The 12,133-nt window shown below is 47.3% G+C and overlaps 1 protein-coding gene and 1 long non-coding RNA gene across 5 annotated transcripts in view; one reads left to right on the top strand and one right to left on the bottom strand.

Annotated features, from left to right (window-relative positions):
• BCAS3 (BCAS3 microtubule associated cell migration factor) overlaps positions 1-12,133 on the bottom strand; it is a 2,144,796-nt gene that overhangs the window by 603,108 nt on the left and 1,529,555 nt on the right. The gene's annotated exons all lie outside the window — the stretch shown is intronic.
• Positions 1-12,133, top strand: part of LOC135031591 (uncharacterized) — a 56,942-nt gene that overhangs the window by 43,482 nt on the left and 1,327 nt on the right. Inside the window, exon 2 of the long non-coding RNA XR_010227267.1 lies at positions 11,323-11,487. This is a non-coding gene — a long non-coding RNA (uncharacterized LOC135031591). The remainder of the gene's footprint in view (positions 1-11,322; positions 11,488-12,133) is intronic.

The following is a 12,133-nucleotide window of genomic DNA, read 5'->3' as shown; positions in this document are numbered from 1 at the left end:
AAGCAGATGGAAGAATTAGGGTTAGGAGATTTCACATGGAAGGTGTGTAATATGGTTATGTCCTACTCCGTCCCATATGTTCTCCCCGATGATGCATATTTCATATGCGGGAGAAAGGCGTATAAAGTGGCTTGCCCCAAACTCTGAAGGATTGTGTTATATTGGAAAAGTACTACCTGAGGTAATGAGTTTAAGGAGTGAGGAAACTGTAATTAACCTGGACTTGATTTATGACCCAAATGTAGAAACAATGATGTGATGAAAATGCGATTTCTACGGTCCGTTTCTTTCACCTGTTTTTCCGTTTTCTCCAAGGTAACAAGACCCACTTGGACGAGGAATTTGATGAGCCGATATACAGACAACAGAGGGATTAAAGAAGAAGTTTTGACCACTGTAGATACGGACATTTGATGAACTTTGCCATGGATCCCCAGTTTCCCTAGAATTCTTAAACTTACGCTAGCCCAACATTTTTTTTTGTAAATCTAATGGCATTGACAAAGCTTTTTGCTCGCACCTAATGGGCAAAACAGCGCAAAGAAGACGACTTTCAACTGATACCGAACAAAACTTCAACCGACAGATGTACATTAACCTGACATAGAATACCACTGCATTTTCCATAAGTGTTCTTTATCTTCATCTCTACAACCCTCAGGTAATGACACACATAGTCGATAGGGAATACAGGCACAGATATCAGCAATCACATATCTCCCCCATTCATGTATCATCAACTAAAATGTGCTCCCCCATTTTGTTACAACCAAAGCCGAAAAGAGCTCGGTAAAGTTTGACAGCCCATCCACAGACCCGTACCACGGGATAAGAAGGAATTCAAATGTATACTTCGCAATACCTCGAAGCTTGATTTACAACACGTACGGCACGATGATACATGACCCCCCAAACATGGACTCATACACACATGCTTCTGCTATCTCACTAGGTCATACCCTTTTCCTACCATCTCCTCTCCTCCCTTACCCAACCATGTAAATGTATTAACCCCTAACATATAATTTTTCTCCTTTTGAAATGTTTTCAGGAAGTGGCAGTTATTGTTGACTGCCAAAGGGTGGACTGTCAAAGTCAGAAAAATATCTCTATGCACACTACCATATTTGCACCTCACACAGGTCCGTGCTGCGCATGCGTACGCTCTCCCGTACGTGCGCATACTCACAGTCGCGGGCACCCGCAGGCGCATGGTATGCGTATTTACGGTAGAGTTTATGCGATCGTAGCGTGCGACTCAATCATTACATATTTTCACTATATAATGTATTTTGTAGATCATGGTCCCTTTGATAGATTCTGCAAGTTTGGTTAATATAGAATGTTCATGAACAGAGAAATCCCTCTTTGTTTGATACGAAGGGTCAGACAGGAGTAATACAGTGGTGTTTAGTATCCATCGGAAGAATATTTAATTAGAAATATTCCGGTGTTGGTTTGAAGCAGATCAATCGCTCGTGCGAATAGTTATGAACATAAGAAGTTTATGAACATTTACTTTATTTGCACTTTATTACCCATGCGGCGGGAAACCCAGTTTCCCTCCCACCTGAGCTGTTGGAAATAGTCACAGCCCACCTGTATGAATCAACCTATGACCTTTTGTTATAATGCGAAGCCGAATTCCTGTGTCCAATGAACAATGAGATTGTAGGGACCATTGAATTGTATTGTGTGTGGAGCATAAATAAGACAAGCCTGTGGCATCCAGGACTCACTTCTCTTCAAACGGTTCTCATTGCTGATAATCGGGAGCTGGATGTCCAGAGGCGCTTGCGATCGTTTCCCCTTGTGCGTAAGTTTTCTCCGCAATCATATTGTCTTGATGTTATTGTAAGCCATCTCTCTCTCCCCTCTTTCTCCCTTATTTTCCCTTGATTGTATTGTATTGTATTGCATTGTATTTCCTGTGTAGTTATCTGGTTAGTTAGTCTATGTTATATTGTAGTGTATGATTTGTTCTGTGATTCTTTTGCAAGTATAATAGTCATAATACATATAATAGGTTTTGGACCCTAAGCCCAGGTATCTGTGTATTTCTTATAGTGTTAAGTATTCCCTGAGCGTCGGTGACGCCCAAGCAGCTTTGTAGATAATCAGGTTACACCAGGTTGCATTTACACTCTAACACCACACTAAGGTTACTGTATATTTCGCTGTTAATGGTATAGATATAAAGGTTTAACGTTGTAAGCGTCTGCACCGCTGGTGATCTTCTCGTGGTCCCGAGCGTCCGCTACGCTATAGCGAATCATTACGTTAGTAGGCAGCCACTAGCGTGCCTGCCTGTGATCTCTGGGCCGTAAGCGAACGTGACGCTTGAGCGTCTCGACTACGGTTGAGCGATCGTTACGCAACTTGCGTACCCTTACGGTACTTCTTACATAGATAGCGTACAGTGTTCTTAGACCTCTTAAAGTGTTTTATATACGATAAATATTTAGCTTTATCAAACCGACACTGGAACCGACACTGGAAGCAGCTAGACAGACACTGCTAGACAGGAGCTCAGGAACTGGCAGGGACTAACTCGGAACTCAAGAACTCTGGAACTATCACCAGCGTCTGTGTATTGCACTGAGCCAGAATATAACAGAGTCCTAATTAATTATGTCGTTCAGCTGCCCTGCTGCACAACTGAGAGGTGCAATTAACAGACAGGTGAGGCTGAACACATGGGAACAAGCTGCAATTACCAAGACTCACCACCGGCAGCAAACAAGAGTCTTCTTAAACCAGAGCAATGGGAAATCCTGGCCTGCAAGACAACTATAAACATAAAATACGGAAAACAGGAATGAACCACTACCTGTGGTTCATAACACCACTTAACCACGGACATGTGGACAAGTGGACCAGGGCAGACTCAGGACTATATGACTGTGACAGCCCACTGGTAGATGTATTGCCTCCAGCAGCAAGAACAGCAGCGGCTGCATCAGTAGCAGCATCTCGCAAACGTCAACTCGTTACTAGGCAGGCTACGCTTTGTATCACCACTTTCCATAAAAGGCACACAGCTGACAACCTCTTACGTAAACTGAGGAACATCATCGCAGAATGGCTTACCCCAATTGGACTCTCCTGGGGATTTGTGACATCGGACAACGCCACCAATATTGTGCGTGCATTACATCTGGGCAAATTCCAGCACGTCCCATGTTTTGCACAAAGATTGAATTTGGTGGTGCAGAATTATTTAAAAAACGACAGGGGCGTGCAAGAGATGCTGTCGGTGGCCCGAAGAATTGCGGGCCACTTTCGGCATTCAGACACCGCGTGCCGAAGACTGGAACACCAGCAAACACTCCTGAACATGCCCTGCCATCATCTGAAGCAAGAGGTGGTAACCAGGTGGAATTCAACCCTCTATATGCTTCAGAGGATGGAGGAGCAGCAAAAGGCCATTCAAGCCTATACAGCTACCTACGATATAGGCAAAGGAGGAGGAATGCACCTGACTCAAGCGCAGTGGAGAATGATTTCAATGTTGTGCAAGGTTCTGCAACCCTTTGAACTTGCCACACGTGAAGTCAGTTCAGACACTGCCAGCCTGAGTCATGTCATTCCCCTCATCAGGCTTTTGCAGAAGAAGCTGGAGAGATTGAAGGAGGAGCTAAAACAGAGCGATTCCGCTAGGCATGTGGGACTTGTGGATGGAGCCCTTAATTCGCTTAACCAGGATTCACGGGTGGTCAATCTGTTGAAATCAGAGCACTACATTTTGGCCACCGTGCTCGATCCTAGATTTAAAACCTACGTTGTATCTCTCTTTCCGGCAGACACAAGTCTGCAGAGGTTCAAAGACCTGCTGGTGAGAAAATTGTCAAGTCAAGCGGAACGTGACCCATCAAAATCTCCTCCTTCACATTCTCCCGCAACTGGGGCTGCGAGGAAAAGGCTAAGAATGCCGAGCCCACCCGCTCGCGGTGATGCAGGGCAGTCTGGAGCGAGTGCTGACATCTGGTCCGGACTGAAGGACCTGCCAACGATTACTGACATGTCGTCTACTGTCACTGCATATGATTCTGTCACCATTGAAAGAATGGTGGAGGATTATATGAGTGACCGCATCCAAGTAGGCACGTCAGACAGTCCGTACATATACTGGCAGGAAAAAGAGGCAATTTGGAGGCCCTTGCACAAACTGGCTTTATTTTAAGTTACTTTATTTTAAGTTACTTTATCTAAGTTGCCCCCCCTCCAGTGTGTACTCCGAAAGAGTGTTTAGTGCAGCCGCTCACCTTGTCAGCAAACGGCGTACAAGGTTACTTCCAGAAAATGTGGAGAAGATGATATTCATCAAAATGAATTATAATCAATTTCTCCGTGGAGACATTCACCAGCAATTGCCTCCAGAAAGTACACAGGGACCCGAGATGGTGGATTCCAGTGGGGACGAATTAATAATCTGTGAGGAGGGGGATGTACACAGTGAAAGGGGTGAGGAATCGGACGATGAGGAGGAGGTGAACATCTTGCCTCTGTAGAGCCAGTTTGTGCAAGGAGAGATTGATTGCTTCTTTTTTGGTGGGGGCCCAAACCAACCAGTCATTTCAGTCACAGTTGTGTGGCAGACCCTGTCGCTGAAATGATGGGTTTGTTAAAGTGTGCATGTCCTATTTATACAATATAAGGGTAAGTGGGAGGGCCCAAGGACAATTCCATCTTGCACCTCTTTTTTCTTTCATTTTTCTTTGCATCATGTGCTGTTTGGGGACTATTTTTTGAAGTGCAATCCTGTCTGACACTGCAGTGCCACTCCTAGATGGGCCAGGTGTTTGTGTCGGCCACTTGGGTCGCTTAGCTTAGTCACACAGCTACATCATTGCGCCTCTTTTTTTCTTTGCATCATGTGCTGTTTGGGGACTATTTTTTTAATATGCCATCCTGTCTGACACTGTAGTGCCACTCCTAGATGGGCCAGGTGTTTGTGTCGGCCACTTGGGTCGCTTAGCTTAGTCACACAGCTACCTCATTGCGCCTCTTTTTTTCTTTGCATCATGTGCTGTTTGGGGACTATTTTTTTTGAAGTGCCATCCTGTCTTACACTGCAGTGCCACTCCTAGATGGGCCAGGTGTTTGTGTCGGCCACTTGGGTCGCTTAGCTTAGTCACACAGCTACCTCATTGCGCCTCTTTTTTTCTTTGCATCATGTGCTGTTTGGGGACTATTTTTTTAATCTCCCATCCTGTCTGACACTGCATTGCCACTCCTAGATGGTCCAGGTGTTTGTGTCGGCCACTTGGGTCGCTTAGTTTAGTCATCCAGCGACCTCGGTGCAAATTTTAGGACTAAAAATAATATTGTGAGGTGTGAGGTGTTCAGAATAGACTGGAAATGAGTGTAAATTATGGTTATTAAGGTTAATAATACTATTGGGATCAAAATGACCCCAAAATTCTATGATTTAAGCTGTTTTTGAGGGTTTTTTGTAAAAAAAACACCCGAATCCGGCAAAAAATTTTCAGGGAGGTTTTGCCAAAACGCGTCCGAATCCAAAACACGGCCGCGGAACCGAATCCAAAACCAAAACACAAAACCCGAAAAAATAAGATTTTACTCACCGGTAAATCTATTTCTCGTAGTCCGTAGTGGATGCTTGGACTCCGTAAGGACCATGGGGATTAGCGACTCCGCAGGAGACTGGGCACAACTAAAGAAAGCTTTAGGACTACCTGGTGTGCACTGGCTCCTCCCACTAAGACCCCCCTCCAGACCTCAGTTAGGATACTGTGCCCAGAAGAGCTGACACAAATAGGAAGGATTTTGAATCCCGGGTAAGACTCATACCAGCCACACCAATCACACCGTATAACTCGTGATACTATACCCAGTTAACAGTATGAAATATAACTGAGCCTCTCAACAGATGGCTCAACAATAACCCTTTAGTTAGGCAATAACTATAAACAAGTATTGAAGACAATCCGCACTTGGGATGGGCGCCCAGCATCCACTACGGACTACGAGAAATAGATTTACCGGTGAGTAAAATCTTATTTTCTCTGACGTCCTAAGTGGATGCTGGGACTCCGTAAGGACCAGGGGGATTATACCAAAGCTCCCAAACGGGCGGGAGAGTGCGGATGACTCTGCAGCACCGAATGAGCAAACTCTAGGTCCTCCTCAGCCAGGCTATCAAACTTGTAGACTGTTGCAAAATTGTTTGAACCCGACCAAGTAACAGCTCGGCAAAGTTGTAAAGCCGAGACCCCTCGGGCAGCCGCCCAAGAAGAGCCCACTTTCCTCGAGGAATGGGCTTTTACAGATTTAGGGTGCGGCAGTCCAGCCACAGCATGTGCAAGTTGAATCGTGCTACAGATCCAGCGAGCAATAGTCTGCTTAGAAGCAGGAGCACCCAGCTTGTTGGCTGCATACAGGATAAATAGCGAGTCAGTTTTCCTGACTCCAGCCGTCCTGGAAACATATACTTTTCAGGGCCCTGACTACGTCAAGTAACTTGGAATCCTCCAAGTCCCAAGTAGCCGCAGGCACCACAATAGGTTGGTTCACACGAAAAACTGATACCACCAAAGGAAGGAATTGGGAACGAGTCCTCAATTCCGCCTTATCCATATAAAATACAGATAAGGGCTTTTGTATGACAAAGCCGCCAATTCTGATACACGCCTGGCCGACGCCACGGCCCACAGCATGACCACTTTCCACGTGAGGTATTGTAGCTCCACGGATTTAAGTGGCTCAACCCAATGCGACTTCAGGAAATCCAACACCACGTTGAGATCCCACGGTGCCACTTGAGGCACAAACGGGGGCTGACTATGCAGCACTCCCTTAACAAAAGTCTGAACTTCAGGCAGTGAAGCCAGTTCTATTTTGGAAGAAAATCGATAGAGCCGAAATCTGGACCCTCATGGAACCCATTTTTAGGTCCATAGTCACCTCTGACTGTAGGAAGTGCAGAAATCGACCTAGCTGAAATTTCTCGTTTGGGGCCTTCCTGGCCTCACAGCACGCAACATATTTCCACCATATGCGGTGATAATGGTTTGCGTTCACTTCTTTCCTAGCTTTAAATAGCGTAGGGATAACTTCCTCCGGAATGCCCTTTTCCTTCAGGATCCGGCGTTCAACCGCCATGCCGTCAAACGCAGCCGCGGTACGTCTTGGAACAGACAGGCCCCCTGCTGCATCAGGTCCTGTCTGAGCGGCAGAAGCCATGGGTCCTCTGAGATCATTTCTTGGAGTTCTGGTTACCAAGCTCTTCTTGGCCAACCCGGAACAATGAGTATAGTTCTTACTCCTCTCCTTCTTATTATTCTCATTACCCTGGGTAAGAGAGGCAGAGAAGGGAACACATACACCGACTGGTACACCCACGGTGTTACCAGAGCGTCCACAGCTATCGCCTGAGGGTCCCTTGACCTGGTGCAATATCTTTGTAGCTTTTTGTTGAGGCGGGACGCCATCATGTCCACCTGTGGCCTTTCCCAACGGTGTACAATCATTTGGAAAACTTCTGGATGAAGTCCCCACTCCTCCGGGTGGAGGTCGTGTCTTCTGAGAAAGTCTGCTTCTCAGTTGTCCACTCCGGGAATGAACACTGCTGACAGTGCTAACACATGATTTTCCGCCCATCGGAGAATCCTTGTGGCTTCTGCCATCGCCATCCTGCTTCTTGTGCCGCCCTGTCGGTTTACATGAGCGACCGCCGTGATGTTGTCTGACTGGATCAGCACCGGCCGGTGTTGAAGCAGGGGTCTAGCCTGACTTAGGGCATTGTAAATGGCCCTTAGTTCCAGAATATTTATGTGTAGGGAAGTCTCCTGACGTTTCCATAGCCTTGGAAGTTTCTTCCCTGTTTGACTGCCCCCCAGCTTCGAAGGCTGGCATCCGTGGTCACCAGGACCCAGTCCTGTATGCAGAATCTGCGGCCCCCTAGAAAATGAGCACTCTGCAGCCACCACAACAGCAACACCCTGGCCCTTGGAGATAGGGTTATCCGCAGATGCATCTGAAGATGCGACCCGGACCACTTGTCCAACAGATCCCACTGGAAAATCCTTGCATGGGACCTGGCGAATGGAATTTCTTCGTAAGAAGCTACCATCCTTCTCAGGGCTCGCGTGCATTGATGCACCGACACCTGTATACGTATTAGGAGGTCTCTGTCTAGAGACGACAACTCCTTGGACTTCTACTCCGGGAGAAACCCTTTTTATCCTGTTCTGTGTCCAGAACCATACCCAGGAACAGTAGACGCGTCGTAGGAACCAGCTGCGACTTTGGAATATTCAGAATCCAGCCGTGCTGTTGTAGCACTTCCCGAGATAGTGCTACTCCGCCGAACAACTGCTCCCTGGACCTCGCCTTTATAAGGAGATCGTCCAAGTACGGGATAATTATTTCGGCCATTACCTTGGTAAATACCTCGGTGCCGGGGACAGACCAACGGCAACGTCTGGAATTGGTAATGACAATCCTGTACCACAATTTTGAGGTACTCCTGGTGAAGAGGGTAAATAGGGACTTGCAGGTAAGCATCCTTGATGTCCAGTGATACCATGAAATTCTCCAGGCTTGCAATAATCGCCCTGAGCGATTCCATTTTGAACTTGAACCTTCGTATATAAGTGTTCAAGGCTTTCAATTTTAGAATGGGTCTCACCGAACCGTCTGGTTTCGGTACCACAACATTTTGGAATAGTAACCCCGGCCTTGTTGAAGGAGGGGTACCTTGTTTTCACCTGCTGGAAGTATAGCTTGTGAATTGCCGCCAGTACTACCTTTCTCCGAGGGCAGCAGGCAAGGCTGATGTGAGGTAACGGCGAGGGGGAGTCGCCTCGAACTCCAGCCTGTATCCCTGTGATACTATTTGCAGAACCTAGGGATCCACCTGTGGGCAAGCCCACTGGTCCCTGAAGTTCCCGAGAAGCGCCCCTACCGCACCTGTCTCCACCTGTGGAGCCCCAACGTCATGCGGTGGACTCAGAGGAAGCGGGGGAAGATTTTTGATCCTGGGAACTGGCTGCTGGTGCAGCTTTTTCCTTCTTCCCTTGTCTCTGTGCAGAAAGGAAGCGCCTTTGACCCGCTTGCTTTTCTGAAGCCGAAAGGACTGTACCTGAAAATACAGTGCTTTCTTAGGCTGTGAGGAAACCTGAGGTAAAAAATTTTCTTCCCAGCTGTTGCTGTGGATACGAGGTCCCAGAGACCATCCCCAAACAATTCCTCACCCTTATAAGGCATAATCTCCAAGTGCCTTTTATAGACAGCATCACCTGTCCACTGCCGGATTTCTAATACCCTCCTGGCAGAATGGACATTGCATTAATTCTGGATGCCAGCCGGCAAATATCCCTCTGTGCATCCTTTATATCTAAGACGACGTCTTTAATATGCTCTATGTTAGCAAACTATTATCCCTGTCTTAGAGTATTAATATTATCTGACAGGGTATCAGACCATGCTGCAGCAGCACTATTTATGCTGAGGCAATTGCAGGTCTCAGTATATAACCTGAGTGTGTATATACAGACTTCAGGATAGCCTCCTGCTTTTTATCAGCAGGCTCCTTCAAGGTGGCCGTATCCTAAGACGGCAGTGCCACCTTTTTTGACAAACGTGTGAGCGCCTTATCCACCCTAAAGGATATCTCCCAACGTGACCTATCCTCTGGCGGGAAAGGGTACGCCATCAGTAACTTTTTAGAAATTACCAGTTTCTTATCGGGGGAACCCACGCTACTTTACACACTTCATTCATTCATCTGATGGGGGAACAAAACACTGGCTGCTTTTTCTCCCCAAAAATAAAACCCCTTTTATGTGGTACTTGGGTTCATGTCAGAAATGCGTAACACATTTTTCATTGCCGAGATCATGTAACGGATGTTCCTAGTGGATTGTGTATATGTCTCAACCTCGTCGACACTGGAGTCAGACTCCGTGTCGACATCTGTGTCTGCCATCTGAGGTAACGGGCGCTTTTTTGAGCCCCTGATGGCCTTTGAGATGCCTGGGCAGGCGCGGGCTGAAAAGCCGGCTGTCCCACAGCTGTTTTACGTCATCCAGCCTTCTATGTAAGGAGTTGACATTGTCGGTTAATACCTTCCACCTATCCATCCACTCTGGTGTCGGCCCCACAGGGGGCGACATCCCATTTATCGGCCTCTGCTCCACCTCCTCGTAACCTTCCTCATCCCACATGTCGACACAGCCGTACCGACACACAGCACACACACAGGGAATGCTCTGACTGAGGACAGGACCCCACAAAGTCCTTTGGGGAGACAGAGAGAGAGTATGCCAGCACACACCAGAGCGCTATATAATGCAAGGATTAACACTATAACTGAGTGATTTTTCCCCCAATAGCTGCTTGTATAAACAATATTGCGCCTAAATTTAGTGCCCCCCCTCTCTTTTTAACCCTTTGAGCCTGAAAACTACAGGGGAGAGCCTGGGGAGCTGTCTTCCAGCTGCACTGTGAAGAGAAAATGGTGCCAGTGTGCTGAGGGAGATAGCTCCGCCCCTTTTTTGCTGACTTTTCTCCCGCTTTTTAATGGATTCTGGCAGGGGTATTTATCACATATATAGCCTCTGGGGCTATATATTGTGATATATTTGCCAGCCAAGGTGTTTTTATTGCTGCTCAGGGCGCCCCCCCCCAGCGCCCTGCACCCTCAGTGACCGGAGTGTGAAGTGTGTATGAGGAGCAATGGCGCACAGCTGCAGTGCTGTGCGCTACCTTGGTGAAGACTGATGTCTTCTGCCGCCGATTTTCCGGACTCTTCTTGCTTCTGGCTCTGTAAGGGGGCCGGCGGCGCGGCTCCGGGACCGAACATCAATGGCCGGTTCCATGCGGTCGATCCCTCTGGAGCTAATGGTGTCCAGTAGCCTAAGAAGCCCAAGCTGCCACCAGTTAGGTAGGTTCGCTTCTTCTCCCCTTAGTCCCTCGCTGCAGTGAGTCTGTTGCCAGCAGATCTCACTGTAAAATAAAAAACCTAAAATATACTTTCTTTCTAGGAGCTCAGGAGAGCCCCTTGTGTGCATCCAGCTCAGCCGGGCACAAGAATCTAACTGAGGTCTGGAGGGGGGTCTTAGTGGGAGGAGCCAGTGCACACCAGGTAGTCCTAAAGCTTTCTTTAGTTGTGCCCAGTCTCCTGCGGAGCCGCTAATCCCCATGGTCCTTACGGAGTCCCAGCATCCACTTAGGACGTCAGAGAAATTTCCGGTGCACATCACTAGTGTTTATATCTTTATTCTGTTCTGCAAGATGAGATGTATTTAATCCTGTATTTATTTATATCAATGCACTTCGTATGTTTCTATATCACAGAGGCGGGGCTGCAATGAAGTAATTAAACGCAAATGGAGTTTGCATACAGTGATCATAATAAGCTCAGAGCTGGGCTAACAGGGCATGGAATTATAGTGCCCACTCTAATCATTGGAGACAACTTTTCAAAATGAGTGGTAGTGCCTGCCAAATGACTAAAATATGGTACGTATATACTGTATATGGATAGAGGCAGTAAAATATTGGGTCTGCTGAAGTATCTATATAGCTGACTCATATGCTTCCAACACTCTGCAGCCATAATCCCAACATGGTTATACTAGCAGTGCCCGACAAGCCCATATAATACCGGGCCTCTCAGTTGCTAGCAGGGTTCATACCCTCTACTATCATGGTACTGTAGATCTGCCTCTGATTTTAATGTACATTTTTGCATGTCCAATTTTTATGGATTCCTGGCTTCATTATTTTGCATATATTTTAATAATTGTTTGTTACGGGATGTACTGTAGTTATGTGACTGGCGGTCAGGAAACTGCCGGTCCCATTACCGACGGTTAAATCCCACACCCCTTTAAATCCCGACAGTCAGCATGCCGACTAGCAGGGACTATTCCCACTCATGGGTGTCCACGACACCCATAGAGTGGGAATAGAACCTGTGGTGATTGCAGCTCGCCATCGAGCCCGCAAGGGTCTTATTGCACTCGCCCCCTAGCCGGTATGCTGACCGCCGGGATCACCAGCAGCGGTAACACATACCCAACGCGTTTGTTACATACTTGCCGACCTTTTGGTTGTCCTACGGCAGCAGGGGATGTGGTGCGGCAGAAGTGGGCTGTATAACAAC

Source organism: Pseudophryne corroboree, chromosome 2 (assembly GCF_028390025.1).
Source record: "Pseudophryne corroboree isolate aPseCor3 chromosome 2, aPseCor3.hap2, whole genome shotgun sequence".
NCBI lineage: Eukaryota > Metazoa > Chordata > Amphibia > Anura > Myobatrachidae > Pseudophryne > Pseudophryne corroboree.
Note: the sequence above shows the minus strand (reverse complement) of the source record. Positions and strands in the feature narration are given on the sequence as shown.